Here is a 15,302-nt window from a genome sequence, read left to right on the forward strand (position 1 = left end):
TTTTTTTGAGACAGAGTCTCACTCTGTTGCCCCAGGCTAGAGTGCTGTGGCATCAGCTTAGCTCACAGCAACCTCAAACTTCTGAGTTCAAGGGATCTTCCTGCGTCAGCCTCCAAGTAGCTGGGACTACAGATACCTGCCACAATACCTGGTTAATTTTTCTATTTTTAGTAGAGATGAAGTCTCACTCTTGCTCAGGTTGGTCTCGAACTCCTGAACTCAAAACAATGCTTTCATCTCGGCCTCCCAGAGTGCTAGAAATATAGGCGTCAGCCACTGCGATGAGCCAACTTTTTATATTTCTTATAACACCACCATTTTTCAGTTTTAAAATTCAGAGGAAAAAATTAACTCCTCTCATTTTTCTTGTTCTGAACTTAATCATCTAGTAGGCAATATATTATCAATTTTTGTGGTCCACTGCTGTGAATTCAGAAAGTCTGGGCTTTTTCTGCACAGTAAAGTAACATGTCTACTTTTACTTCCATGATTTATACCATCTTAAGGTGGTTCACTTAAGGTGAACTGTGTCATTCAAATTCTCTGAAAACTAGTAATTCAAGCACACAGTTCTTTTAGTCTCCTCTAAACATATTATTTGATTTATTATCTTTCCATTCCCTCATTTTCACATGCTCTTAGGCTCACATACATGCACTGATGACCCAGAAATTTCATGCTAGGTAAATACCCAAGAGAACTGAGCAAGTACATCTACCAAGAAGATACATGTAAGAATGTTCACAGTAGCTTTATTCATATTTATCAAAAACTGAAAATTACCCAAATGTTCACTAACAGGAGAATGAATAAATAATCTGCAGTTTTCACATGAAAGAACAGTACACACTGGCTCATACCTGTAATCCTAGCACCTTGGAAGGCCAAGGCAGCAAGATAACTTGAGCCCAGGAGTTTGAGATCAGCCCAAGTACCTTAGTGAGACTCTGTCTCTACAGAAAATATTTAAAAATTAACTAGTTATACTCCCAGGTAGTTGGAAAGCTGAGGCAGAAGGTTCACTTGAGCCCATAATTTGAGCTTGCATTGAGCTATGACATCTTCACTGCACTATAGCCAGGTGAGAGTGAGAACCTGTCTAATAAAAAGGTAAGTACACATCCAAAGCCAACAATAATAGCAAAAAATGAATGAACTATTTACCCACAACAATGATGAATGTCATGGATATAGTATGAAGCTAAAGGAACCAGACACAAAATCCTGCAAGATCCCCTTATATGAAGATCAAAAATAGACACAACCCCAAGATAATGCAAGAAGGAAAAAATACTCTCTTGACTAAATGGTATTGGGGTAACCAGATACCCACACACTAAACAATGAATGTGGCCCCCAACCTCATACCATATACAAAAAACTCAAAATGGATCAAAGTAAGCACAAAAACTATGCAAGAAGATATCATACATATTATTTTTCTTAGTAAAGTATTGCAAGAATGGAAAAATAAATAATCCAATGTACTCCATACTAATATGAAATCAACATATAAACAATCAATATATAAATATATAAACATGCTCATAAGAACAATAAGATACAAATATAGTTTAGTACAAGGGTAGAGTGAGTTGGGAGGAGGTGATTGGCAGAAGGAGGGAGGGCCTGAGGTGGGATCTCACCTCATGTGCACACTGTGAGGGTATATAATATGCCCCCCTGGGTTAGGAGCTCTTTTACAAATGGAACTTTACCCTAGAAGTGAGAACAATGTAACCTAAAAGTTTATATCCTCATATTAATTTGAAATAAAAAATAAATTAAAAAATATGTATTAATCTGTGTGGCCTAGGATTAGGCAATAGATCCTTACCAAAAAAGTCAGACTAATCAAAACTAAAAATGTTTATTTTTTAACTAAAAATACTAAAACAAACAAAAAAATGTTCAAAGGGCACCATTAAGAAAGTACAAAGATGGCCAGGCACAGTGGCTCACACCTATAATCTTAGTACTCTGGGAGGCCCAGACAGGAGGACTGCTTAAACTGAGGAGTTCAAGACCAGCCTGAGCAAGCACAAGACCCTGTCTCTACAAAAAAATCAACAATTTAGCCAGGCACAGTGGCATGTGCCTGTAATCCCAGTACTCTAGCCCGGGCAACAGAGTGAGACCCTATCTCAAATAAACAACAGAACAAACAAACAAATAACAATGAAGTAAAAAGAAAACCTACAGAATCAGAAAATATTTGTAAAACATATACCTGATAAGGAACTTCGATCCAGAACACATAAAACTCTTCCAACTCACAAACAGATAATTTCCTTGAAGAAGATATACAAATGCCTAATACTCACATGAAAAGATGCTCAACATCATTAGCTATCAGGAAAAATGAAAACCCAAACTACAATGAGCTACTGCTTCTCATCCACCAGAATGGCTATAATCAAAAAGACAAATAACAGGTTAGGTCAGGTCAGGTGGCTCATGCCTGTAATCTGGGAGGTCAAGGTGAGAGGACTGCTTAAGGTCAGGAGTTTGAGACCAACCTGAGCAAGAGCAAGACCTTGTCTCTACAAAAAATAGAAGAATTAGCCAGGCATGGTAGCACATGCCTATAGTCCCAGCTACTCAGGAGGCTGAGGCAGGAAGATTGCTTGAGCCTAGGAGTTTGAGGTTGCAGTGAGCTATGATGACACCAGTGCACTCTAACCAGGGTGACAAAGAGAGACTGGAACCCTTGTGTACTGGTAGTGGGATTGTAAAATGATGTAGCTTGAAAAACAGTCTGGCAATTCCTCAAAATGCTAAACACAGAGTTACTTTACCATCCAGCAATTCCATTCTGAGGTATATAAGCAAAAGAAATGAAAACACGTCTGCACAAAAAATTACACATGAATATCCATCAAAGCAGCATCATACACAATATTCAAAAAGTGGACAAAACCCAAGTTTCCAACTAATAACTGGATAAACAAAATGTGGTATGTCTACAGGGTAGAATAGGAGTGAAATACTAATACATGCTACAACATGGATGAACCTTGAAAGCATTATGCTAAGATGCCAATCACAAAAGATCACATAGTGTAATTTCATGTATACGATGTGTTCAGCATAAGCAAACCTTACAGAGACAAAAAGTAGATTAGTGATTAAGGGTTGGAAAAATTGGGAGTAATTGCTAATGAGTATAGAGTTTCTTTTGGGGTGATGAATGTCCTAGAAGTAGATAGTGGTGATAAGCACACAAATACACTAAAATCCATTAATAGTACACTTAAAAATAATAAACTTAAAGAAGCACAACCTATCTGTGATGTGAGTCACACCAGTGCTTACCACTGCAGGGAGGGAGTTATAGTCAGGGCAAGAGTGGGGGGTAAAGTATGAGTGGCATGGGGGCATGATTCATTCATTTATTTATTCAAAAGGTATTGAAGATAGTTAAAGATATCATCGTAATGAAGAAACAGATGTAAGTGGCTGAGAGTAGCCACCTAAGTTTAGATGTAATTGTCCTACTGTGTTGCAAAATATTTAGTCTAAACTCCAGTTTCCTCAGGGTAAATCAGGAATAATCCCAGAATTGAGGGTTAGTGGAAGACAATGGATATAAACAAGTCCAGTGCCAAGCTCTCAGGAAGTCATACAACGCAAAGCAGAGCCATTCTAATCATGCTTTTCATCACAGGAAAACTTACTGTGCTTCCCCCTCTCCCGCAGAAACAACACCTAAGCCCCCTCCCCCCAGGGACACATACCTATCTGCAGGGCAGTGTCTGGTGTACAGCTGGCATGGAGCAGGTGCATCAAACAAGGTCCACTTTGAATGCAAGAATTCGACTGCTTCTGGCCCTTCATTATTCTGTGCTTACTACCTATACATATGGAATACACACTTCTATCTGAATAGAAGTATATGGAATTCTTGTTTAACTGTGATGTTATTTTCATTTTATTATTTATTTTTAAGCTCAACTGGAAACACTAGTAATGAGAAAAGTAAGTTTATACCATGGATTTTTTAATTTGAACACACATACTAAGACCAGTAGAGGGTCTATTTAAGCTGCTAAACCTACATATAAAACAAACACTGAATTATCCAAGTCCAACTGTTAATCTTTCCAAATTGGACACTGATATACTAGGAATACTATGGTGTTGAAAAAGAGAAATGGCTAAAAGTAAACATTTTTATGAGAAATCTCTTATCCAAAACTCTTCAAGCTTTTTAGTGACTATATCTTTACATGAGGAATAAATGCCACTGAAAGGGAAAAAAACTGTTTCTATCAACATTCTAGAACCTAATCCAATGCCAGACACCTGAGGCTACAAAGAAACACTAGACTGCATCTCTCAGTGGTTAGGCATGAATATAAGAATGAAAATAATATTCAAAATAGCCATAGCAATCCATTCAGCAATTTCCAGTATTTGACTGGCTTGCAAGGTAATTGCTTCTGAACCAAAGGAAGAGCAAACTCCCCTCCTTCCTAAAAACAGAACTGTGGGGCAGCCAACCCTGCCTCATCACAACCAAACAGGAGGCAGCTGTGACCTGACCAGCTGTTGCCCATTTCCTCCAAGCACCCCCTGCCCCAGCAAGTAATCAAAGCCCTTCATGACCAAAGAGACTAAGGTGGAAAGAGTATCTCCTCAAAATGCTTAAGAATACATAGAAGAATGTCGTTCTTTAAAAAAAAAAATCACAGAAAGTTGTCTAAGCAGAAATATTTTGTATAAAAATGACTTCACTCATTTTAAAGGCTATTTGAGCCTCAACAATTAAATCTGTTCAGATTGGGAACCACATTTTTGTCTTTAAAATGGTATGTCAGATTATCCAACTGAACCTATGCATTTCTGAGATACTTTATTAAAATAAGAAAGCTAACCCTCTGTGCTAGATACTTTTCAGTAACATAAAAATGTCAGCGAAAAGGAAATGAAACCCAAAAGAAAATAATCCACACAGTAAACAGAGAAGAAGGGTAAATATTCTCCCATATCTTTTATCTTTAGCTCCTCATCCTCTAATAAATAAGATTAATAAAATAAGAAGGAAAGAAAGATGTTTACACACAAGACTTTTTAAAATGTTGCTGGTTTCAGACAGCCACTGGTAAGCTAGGAGAACCACTAGATGCCTAGAGATGAGACACACTAATAACAAGGCAAGTGAAAAGAGCTTTCCAAATAATCAATAAAATTTTGTTGATAGAGTGGCAAATGTTTAACATTTTGAAAAAGGACATACAGTTCTGTGAAGTCTGTATTTCCTTCCACAAGCTAAAAGAGCAGTCAAAACTGCTTCTCTCCTAACAAATGCTTCAGTCAAAATAAAAGATTTACATTAAAAATGTTGCTTACGAAAATTGTACTTTTCCAGAATGTCTGGCGATTTTGAGTGAACTCAGTATTTACACACACCCTCGCTCAGTCCTTTCCCTTCATGCTCTCAGCAGGAAGCAGCCTGGCTTTCCCACATTTCAAAAGCACAGCCTTTGTTTGGCTTTATTTGCAGGTAGACTGCCCAACCTGTTTGACTTTTAAGAGCTGAATTTTTAAAAGTTGGATTAAGGAAACAAATTAAAGAGCTGAATGTACTGGTGAGTACACCACTACTCTTAGACAAAAGTGAACAAGTATCAACTAATTTTTCTTAAGTCCAATTAAAAAACCAAAAAGCTTAAGATAACATTTTTAAAAGTTGAATTCCTCACCAATATCAACTCCAAAGTGCCTCCAGTGATCAACTACTATGTTATATAAGACCTGCTTTCCATTGTGTATTTTACAAGATAAATGCTAGAAGCTCAATGTTTTCTCTCACCAAGGAGAGGCACATACCAGGAGCTTAGAGCACCCGTCAGCCAGGGCTGCTTTCAGAGTAGCAGCAGGGGTCTCTTGAGAGGAAGAACCAGAGAGGCAACACTCACAAGTCATTCATGTCCCTCTTCCCCTTGTGTAATCTCAGAACACATCAGAGATCCATCCAGTCTCTCATTCCCATCCACGAGGACAGAGAAGGTAGGCAACAACCCACCTACTAGGCTGCTCAACTACCTAGACAGAGCCCTTGATCCACCATACTAAGGATGGTAAACTTAGTCAGGTAGCAACTGAAGAGATACCTCATAATAGCATTTGAAATGAAACAAGAAATACCTATTCTTTGGCTCAGTGCCCGTAGCACAGTGCTTATAGTGCTTGCCACATACACTGAGGCTGGCTGGTTCAAACCCGGCCTGGGCCATCTAAACAACGACAACTGCAACAAAAAATAGCCAGGCGTTGTGGCAGGCGCCTGTAGTCCCAGCTACTTAGGAGGCTGAGGCAAGAGTATCACTTGAGCCCAAGAGTTTGAGGTTGCTGTGAGCTGTGATGTCACAGCGCTCTACCTAGGGTGACATAGTGAGACTGTCTCAAAGGAAAATAAAAAAAAATACCTATTCTTTTTTTTTTTTTTTTGAGACAGGAGCCTCAAGCTGTCTCCCTGGGTAGAGTGCCGTGGCATCTCAGCACACAACAACCTCCAACTCCTGGGCTCAAGTGAGTCTCCTGCCTCTGCCTCCCAAGTAGCTGGGACCACAGGCACCCGCCACAACACCCGGCTATTTTTTGGTTGCAGCCATCATTGTTGTTTGGCGGGCCAGGCTGGATTTGAACCCGCCACCTTGGGTGTACGTGGCTGGCGCCTTAGCCACTTGAGCCACAGGAGGCGAGCCAAAATACCTATTCTTTACACCTGTATAATCCCCAAATAGTTAATTTCCCCCCAAATATAGTGAGTCAACAGTACAGTAATGGTTCATCAAATGCCAAATTTATCCAGCTAGGAAAACACTAGATGTAAGTTAAACCATCATGCGCAGGACAGGACAAATGCCCAGTTTCTTCAACAAATAAAATGCAAAGGGGAGGAAAAAAAGGAAGGGGAAAGAGCAACTAGATTAAGAGAGATTTAGGATGTATACAATCCAAATGCCACATGCATACTTTGTTTTGGGTCCTGTGGAACATATCAACTTTAAAAAAAAAAATTAAAGTTTAAATGATGACTAAAGAAAGCGTTCATCTTCTCAAGGTATATACTGAAATATTTACAAATGAGATGAGAGATGTCTAGGATTTCCCTAAAATAATCACTCATGGGGAAAGGGATAAAAGTAAAATATGACTGCCATGAGTTAATAATTACTGAAATGGAAGGCTCATTCCTCTTTACTCTCTACCTTTTAATGTATTTGAAATTTTCTATAATAAAAAAATTTAATCTTGAATAGGAAATACCATCAATTACTATCACTTTTATTAATATGGATTATCTAAATTTAAAAAAAATATGAAAAATTCAAGACACCTCCCCCAAAAGAAACAATGACATTTCTATACATGGGATCATCCACTATTTCATTAATATCTAAATAAAGAATAGTTGAGGGCATGGCATGGCATAGTGGGCTAAATTTTTTGGAAAGTGAGTTTCCTTTTACAAAATCTCAAAACAGGAAGATAGAATACGAATCACTATAAACTCTTGTCTTAAACCACATAGCAATTTCCTCCTTGGAATCACATCATGTCATGAAAATCAGCTATATGCCCACTTTATTTGTTATGAATTTGTTTGTTTTATTGCTGGCATTCCTTCTAGCAATAAAATAATGAGGTATATAGTACTTTTTTTCCAGGATGAGTTCTTGGACTTAATTGTGAGACCTTCCTTTTATTCTGCCCCCCATGAAAAATGTTATATGTTAAAAAAAAGGAATCTGAGAAAGACTGCTGAGTTCTTAAAACAGTGGCAGCTGTTATGACCCAGAAGTAGCAAATGAAGTTGGGAAGAAAGTAAAAGAAACTTACTTACTATGGAAATCTGTAAAACTCTCCTACAAAAAGGCAGGAGGGTACCTAACCTTCTCTCTGGGACCAGTCACAAGACTCAGTTTTACAGTGAATAAAATTTACATAATCATAATTATTATAGATGCTATTTATTAATTTCTATTCTTAGAACCAACTTAGACAAAACAAAGACTTCGTTATAAGTCATAGAACAAATGTTACAAACTTTGAAAATATAAAACTAATACCCCTAATTAACTCTTGAGTGAAAATGAATTAAAAAATGACACAGCCACAGATACAAAGGAAATGACAGTAATGAAATGATTTTATAGGCCAGGTGAAGTGGCTCATGTCTACAATCCTAGCACTCTGGGAGGCTGAGGCAGGTGGATTGTTTGAGCTCAGGTGTGTGAGACCAGCCTGAGTAAGAATGAGATCTCGTCTCTACTAAAAACAGAAAAATTAGCTAGGTGTTGTGGGAGGTACCTGTAGTCCCAGCTACTGGGGAAGCTGAGGCAGGGGGATTGTTTGAACCTCAGCATTCCAGCCTGGGCAACAGAGGGAGACTTTTCTTTTGGAGACAGAGTCTCACTTTGTCACCTTCCATAGAGTGCTGTGGTATCATAGTTCACAGCAACCTCAAACACTTGGGCTCAAGGGATTCTCTTGCCTCAGCCACCCACGACTACAGGCGCTGCCACAATGCCTAGCTATTTTTACAGACAAAGTCTCACTCTGGCTCAAAATAGTCTTGAACCTGTCAGATCAATCTACCACTTTGGCCTCCCAGAGTGTTAGGATTACAGGTGTGAGCCACCACACTCAGTCCCAGAATGAGACTTTTGTCTCAAAAACAAACAAAAAAAGATTTTATATGTAATTTTGTGTTAATAAATCAAAAATTACAATACAATGGTGTTTCTAAAATAGTATTACTAGGTTGGTGCAAAAGTAATTGTGGTTTTTGCATTGTTGAAAGTTTGATACTGAAATACATTCATAATACCATGGTTCTGTTACATGTCTTTTTAATGCACATTTCCTGTGTTTTTTTTGGGTTTTTTTGCTACTGACTTTTTTTTGCTGTTTCTTGGCCAGGGCTGGGATTGAACCTGCCACCCTTGGCATATGGAGCTGGCGCCCTATTCCTTGGGCCACAGGCACTGCCCAGCTACTGACTTTTATTACTTGCTGTTTATATTTATTTTAGACTATAGAAATGATGTTAAGACAAAAAACAAATTTGAGCAATTTTCTTATTCGAGTTCAAAATGGGCTATAAAGCAGTGGAGACAACTTGCAACATCAACAATACGTTTGGCCCAGGAACTGGTAATGAAAGTACAGTGCAGTGGTGGTTCAAGAAGTTTTGCAAAGGAGAGATGAGAGCCTTGAAGATGAGGCATGTACTTGCTAGACATCGGAGGTGGACAACAACCAATTGAGAACAATCATTGAAACTGATCCTCTTGCAACTACACAAGAAGTTGCTGAAGAACTTAAAGTCGACCATTCTATGCTTGTTCAGCATTTAAAGCAACTCGAAAAGGTGAAAAAGCTCAATAAATGGGTGCCTCGTGAACTGACCAAAAATCAAGCTAATCAGTGATTTTCAACCAATGTGCTGTGAGAGGATCTGAAACGTGCCTTGAAAAATTTTAAAGATCATTAAATTTTTTTCAAAAGAAGTTTAAAACACAGTATTCTTTTTCTTACTCTTCTTTTTGATTAATATAATTTAAATGTGCCACAGAAGTTTAAGTGTGCCATGAGATAAAAAAGGTTGAAAAACACTGATTTAGACATTCAGGACAAAAACTGCTTAAGTTTCATGGCATGAATCTTAACCATAACAAAATGTGTTCCACGGGTAAAAAATGGCAGATTATGATTGAATCTCATGTTGATGTCAAGACTACCAGTGGTTACTTGCTTCATCTGTTCTGGGCTGGTTTTACTAAAAAAAGCAACAATCAGATGCAGAAGATCTCTTATGCTTAGCACCATCAAGCCCACCAAATCTGGAAGGTGATGAAAGTCATGAACAGAGAGGTGCATACAAGTGACTTGAAGGAAGGAGGCAATAAATTGATTCTGGACAGCATTGCAAAAGACATAGAAAAAGCTTGCCAATCTATTTATTTTCTCCATGACATCTGTGTTAAAGAAGTAAAAATGCTGAAAGAGCCCAAGTTTGAAATGGAAAGACTCATGGAGCTTCAATTTGGAAAAGCTTCTGAAGACAAGACAGGTACTAAAGTTAAACGAGCTAGAGAAAATGAACCACCAGTCCAAGAATCTCTTTAAAATTCAGACTTCTAGGGAAGGAGTGAGGAGGATTGGTGTGCTCCCACTTAATGGGCACGATGTAAGGGTATGTCCCATGGGACACCTCTGGGGTGTGGGATACAACTATAATAGGGACTCTATATAACAAATGCAAACATTGCTCTTTCATCTCGGCCGCCGACATGCCATCCAGACTGAGGAAGACCCAGAAGCTTTGGGGCCACATGAGCCACGGCCACGGCTGTATCGGCAAGCACAAGAAGCACCCAAGAGGCCAAGGTGATGCTAGTGGCATGCATTGTCACAGGATCAACTTCGACAAATATCACTCAGGTTACTTTGGGAAAGTTGGTATGAGGCATTACCACTTAAAGAGGAGCCAGAGTTATTGTCCAACTGTCAACCTTGATAAATTGTGGACACTGGTCAGCAGATAATGCTGCCAAAAACAAGACAGGAGTTGCTCCCATCATTGATATAGTATGAATGGACTACTACAGAGTTCTGGGGAAGGGAAAACTCCCATTGCAGTCAGTCATTGTGAAGGCCAAATTGTTCAGCAGAAGAGCTGAAGAGAAGATTAAGGGTGTTGGAAGGGCTTGTGCCCTGGTGGCTTGGAGCCACATGGAGGGGAGGTTGATTAAATGCTGTTTCCTTGTGGTCTGAAAAAAAATGCAAACATTGTAACCTATTTGTACCCTCACATTAATCTGAAATTAAAAAGAGAAAAAAAAATTCAGACTTTTAATAATGACAAAGAGTTCTATTTGGGTAAAAAAAACCCCTTTCAAATCAGTATACAATTTTAATGAAAAAATCTAGAATAAGCTTTAAAATAAAAAGAAGAAAAAATTACACCTAGGGGAGGGAGACCTTCAGTTTTTACAGCATACCATTAATACTGTTGAATTTATTTAATTGGGAGCACACATTATTTTTATGATTAAAAAATTTAAAATAGGCTCTGCGCCCATAGCACAGTGGTTATGGCGCCAGCCACATACACTGAGGCTTGAAGGTTTGAACCTGGCTCAGGCCAGCTAAAAAACAATGACAACTGCAAGAAAAAATAGCTGGACGTTGTGGCGGGCGCCTATAGTCCTAGGAATTTGGGAGGCTGAGGAAAAAGAATCACTTAAGCCCATGAGTTTGAGGTTGCTATGAACTGTGACACCATGGGACTCTACTGAGGGCAACATAGTAAGACTCTTGTCTCAAAAAAAAAAAAAAAAAGAGACAACCCAATTAAAAAATGAGCAAAGAACTCAAATAGATATTTTCCCCAAAATAAAAATACAAATGATCAACACACAAAAAGATGTTTAACATCATTAGTCATTAGAGAAAAGCAAATCAAAACTACTTCACACCCATTAGGAGGGCTAGAATAAAAAGGATGTGTTGGATAGGATAGGACGTGTTATCTAGGATAATAAGATGTGTTGGTAAAGATGAGGAGAAATTAGAACACTCATGTTGCTGGTGGGAATACAAATGGCATAACTGCTATGGAAAATATGTCGGTTCTTCAAAACAAAACTACCACATACTGCGGCTATTCCACTCCTAGGAATATGCCCAAGACAAATGGAAACGCACTCACAAAAATATGTACATTAATGCTCATAACATCATTAGTCATGATAGCCAAAAGGTAGACACAACTTAAAAGTCCATCAATTGGTGAATGGATAAACAAATGTGAACCATCTATAAAATGGAATATAATTTGCCCATAAAAAGGAATGAAGGACTAATATATATTATAACATGAGATGAACCTGGAAAACAGGCTAGGTGAAAATAAGTCAGTCATCAAAGACCACATATTAAATGATTCTACTTATAAGAAATATCCAGAATTGGCTCAATGCCCGTAACTCAGTGGTTAGGGCACTGGCCACATACACTGGGGCTGGCAGATTCAAACCCAACCCAGGCCTGCTAAACAACAATGACAACAATAACAAAAACATGGCTGGGCATTGTGGCAGGTACCTGTAGTCTCAGTTACTAGGGAGGCTGAGGCAAGAGAATCACTTATGCCCAAGAGTTGAGGTTGCTGTGAGCTGTGATGCTACAGCACGCTACCAAGGGCAACATAGTGAGACTCTGTCTCAAAAAAAACAAAAGAAAAAAGAAAGAAATATACAGAATAGGCACATATCTAATCAAAGTAGATTAGCGGTTGCTGGGGGAGAGGAGTTGGAAGTGATAGCTAAAGAGTACAGAGTTTCTTTTTGGGTGATGAACATATTCTGGAATAAGATAGTGGAGATCATTGTACAATTCTATGAATGGCCTAAAACCCACTGATTGTATGCTTTAAACAGGTAAACCGTATGTGAATTGTACCTCAATAAAGTTACCAAAAAAATGAAGAAAGAAAGAAATCATCTGCCAATTGTAAATGGTAGCAATACCTTTCTTCTTTAATAAAACAAGTTTAATCGTTAGCTGTATAATTCTATTTAAATTTCTCTCACATTGCTGATTGACACCCGGTTTTTATTCATTAATCCTCTTAACATTATTTCTAAACGATTATCAAAACTTCATGAACACAAACCTTGCTTTTTTAAAAAAAGTAATATTTGTAGCAGGAAATGCATCCAGATGTATCACTCTGTTATATAAATAACTTGCTAATCAGACAATGTTTCTCACATATTTGAAAGCAGTTCTATTCTAAAGGTACATCAGAAAGCTATTTTGTTAATACGGTTTTCAACAATCTGATTTCAAGTACTTTGAGTTAAAAAATATCTGGCCAGGTACAGGGGCTCATGCCTGTGCTAGCACTTTAGGAGGCCAAGACAAGAGGACTCCTTGTGCCCAGGAGTTTGAGACTTGACAACATAGGGAGACCCCCCACCATCTCTTTAAAAATAGAAGAACTAGTCAGGTGTGGTAGTGTGTACCTTGTAGTTCAAGCTACTTTGGAGGCTCAGGTAGGTATGGGATAGCTTGAGTCCAAGATTTTGAGGTTGCAGTGAGCTTTGATGACATCAATGCACTCCAGCCTGGGTGACAGAGACTCTATATCCCCCTCCAAAAAAAAATCAATTTTTCTAAGGATTGCTACATGCTCATCAATTATAAAATCAATATTTCTCAATAGTGATGAATCAATATAAATGAGATTTCAAAATAAAGTATAAGTTAAAAAACAAATTTAGCCCACTGATTAAATTTTGTAACAAAATAATAAGAAATTCATTTCTTTCACACTAACAAGGGCAAAGCACAACAGGGCACCGGCCCTAAAAATGTAGTTTTAGATGTTGTGGCAAGGGAGGTCTATTTACCTTTGGACTTAATTTATGTTTATGTTTTTAGAAAATTATAAGTACCGGTTCGGTGCCTATAGCTCAACCGGCTAAGGGGCCAGCCACGTACACCTAAGGTGGCGGGTTCGAATCCCCAGCCTGGACCCGCCAAAACAACAATGACGGCTGCAACCAAAAAATAGCCGGGCGTTGTGGCGGGCGCCTGTGGTCCCAGCTACTTGGGAGGCGGAGGCAGGAGACTCGCTTGAGCCCAGGAGTTGGAGGTTGCTGTGAGCTGTAATGCCACGGCACTCTACCCAGGGGGACAGCTTGAGGCTCTGTCTCAAAAAAAAAAAAAAAGAAAGAAAATTATAAGTACCAAGAATATTTTCTTATTCTGCTCTTGTTTATTTTCAATAGATGATTTCCTATATACTAAAAGCTTTGGAATTAAGCAGACCTAGCTATACATCATTAAGTTTATACACTCAGTTCCTGAGTCACAAGCACCCAATTAGGAACATCTCCCTATGACCTGGTCTCTACAAATTGCTGGGCAGGCATCCCTTTTTTTTTTGGCTTTCAACACACCAGTCAGGTACTTTCCCCTTTTAATTCTTTTCCCTTCTCTCTCCTCTAGTGCTTGTGTAGGTTACTGGAGACAAGCTTTCCCTGTCTTATTCTCATCTCCTCTTTCTACTCATGGAGAAACCTTTCAAATAAATGAGTAAGTGTAAGGATAGAAACGCAATATATCCAAATCAAAGAAAAGAGTAACTGTACACTATGACTTCACAGAGATGAAAAGTGGGCATCTCTGTACCATCTGGAAATGACAGCACACAATGACAACAGGACAGAGCCTGGAAAACAGGAGCTCCAGAACAGGAATTTAGTTTTAGTCATCACTGCAGTGTCTTAGGTCCTTAAAAAAAATATTTGTTGACTATATGACAGGAGACAACAGATGACTAGAAATGTCAACATAATTCTGCACTGTGGGAAAAGGCAAATGGAAAAGTGGTATCTAATTTAGCAAAGCTAGAACACCAAAACTTAAGCAGATGTGAGGCAGGGGCAGGAAGACTCAGTAATTATCAGAGGTACAATTACCTCTGAAGGCTTGAGCAGTAATGGGCAGAAAATAGGACTGGCTTCAATTATGTAGGAGAAGCACTCATACCCCACTCCATTCCCAGCCCCCCCAGTCCTCCTCCACCTCACCCCAACCTTCTCTGAGAGTGGGCAGCTACTCCCCACCCCTACCCCCAAACAGGAGACAAGACATTCTTCTCCAGGGAACTGACAGGCCCAAGAGAAAGAATTATGTTACATACTTCTGATAGTGTCCCTCAAATTGGTAAAAACTGTGCTCTGTTTCTAATGGTGAGACTCAACGCTTAAAATATGCCCATGTAATGCAGGAAATTTCCAATCAGCCCACTCAAAATTATAGAAAGCCAGCTGGGTGTGGTGGCTAACACCTGGAATCCTAGTACTTTGGGAGGCCAAGGTAGAAGGATCACTTGAGTCCAGGAATTGGAGACCAGCCTAAGCAAAAGTGAGACCCTTGTTTCTATTTAAAAAAAAAAAAAAAAAAAAAGCAAGCTAATAATCACCATTCAGAGGAAAGCCTCTAAAAAAAAGACAAAGACCAGAGTAGGAAATAGGTGAAAAAGAACTCAGAAGAAAGAGATAACATGGCCAGCGTACAATGACTCACACATGTAATGCTAGCACTTTGGGAGGCCACAGTGGGAAGATTACTTGAGGCCAGGAGTTTGAGATCAGTCTGGGAAACTCAGTGAGACCCTAACATTAAAAAAAAAATTAAAAATTAACTGGGCTGGCTCGGCGCCTGTGGCTCAAGCGGCTAAGGTGCCAGCCACATACACCTAAGGTGGCGGGTTC

The 15,302-nt window shown here is 38.9% G+C and overlaps 1 protein-coding gene and 1 pseudogene across 1 annotated transcript in view; one reads left to right on the forward strand and one right to left on the reverse strand.

Moving 5' to 3' along the window:
• CDC42BPB (CDC42 binding protein kinase beta) overlaps positions 1–15,302 on the reverse strand; it is a 134,217-nt gene that overhangs the window by 109,206 nt on the left and 9,709 nt on the right. The gene's annotated exons all lie outside the window — the stretch shown is intronic.
• LOC105887959 lies at positions 10,294–10,811 on the forward strand (annotated as a pseudogene).

This window comes from Otolemur garnettii, unplaced genomic scaffold (assembly GCF_000181295.1).
Source record: "Otolemur garnettii isolate 467f Iridium unplaced genomic scaffold, OtoGar3 scaffold00149, whole genome shotgun sequence".
Taxonomy (NCBI): domain Eukaryota; kingdom Metazoa; phylum Chordata; class Mammalia; order Primates; family Galagidae; genus Otolemur; species Otolemur garnettii.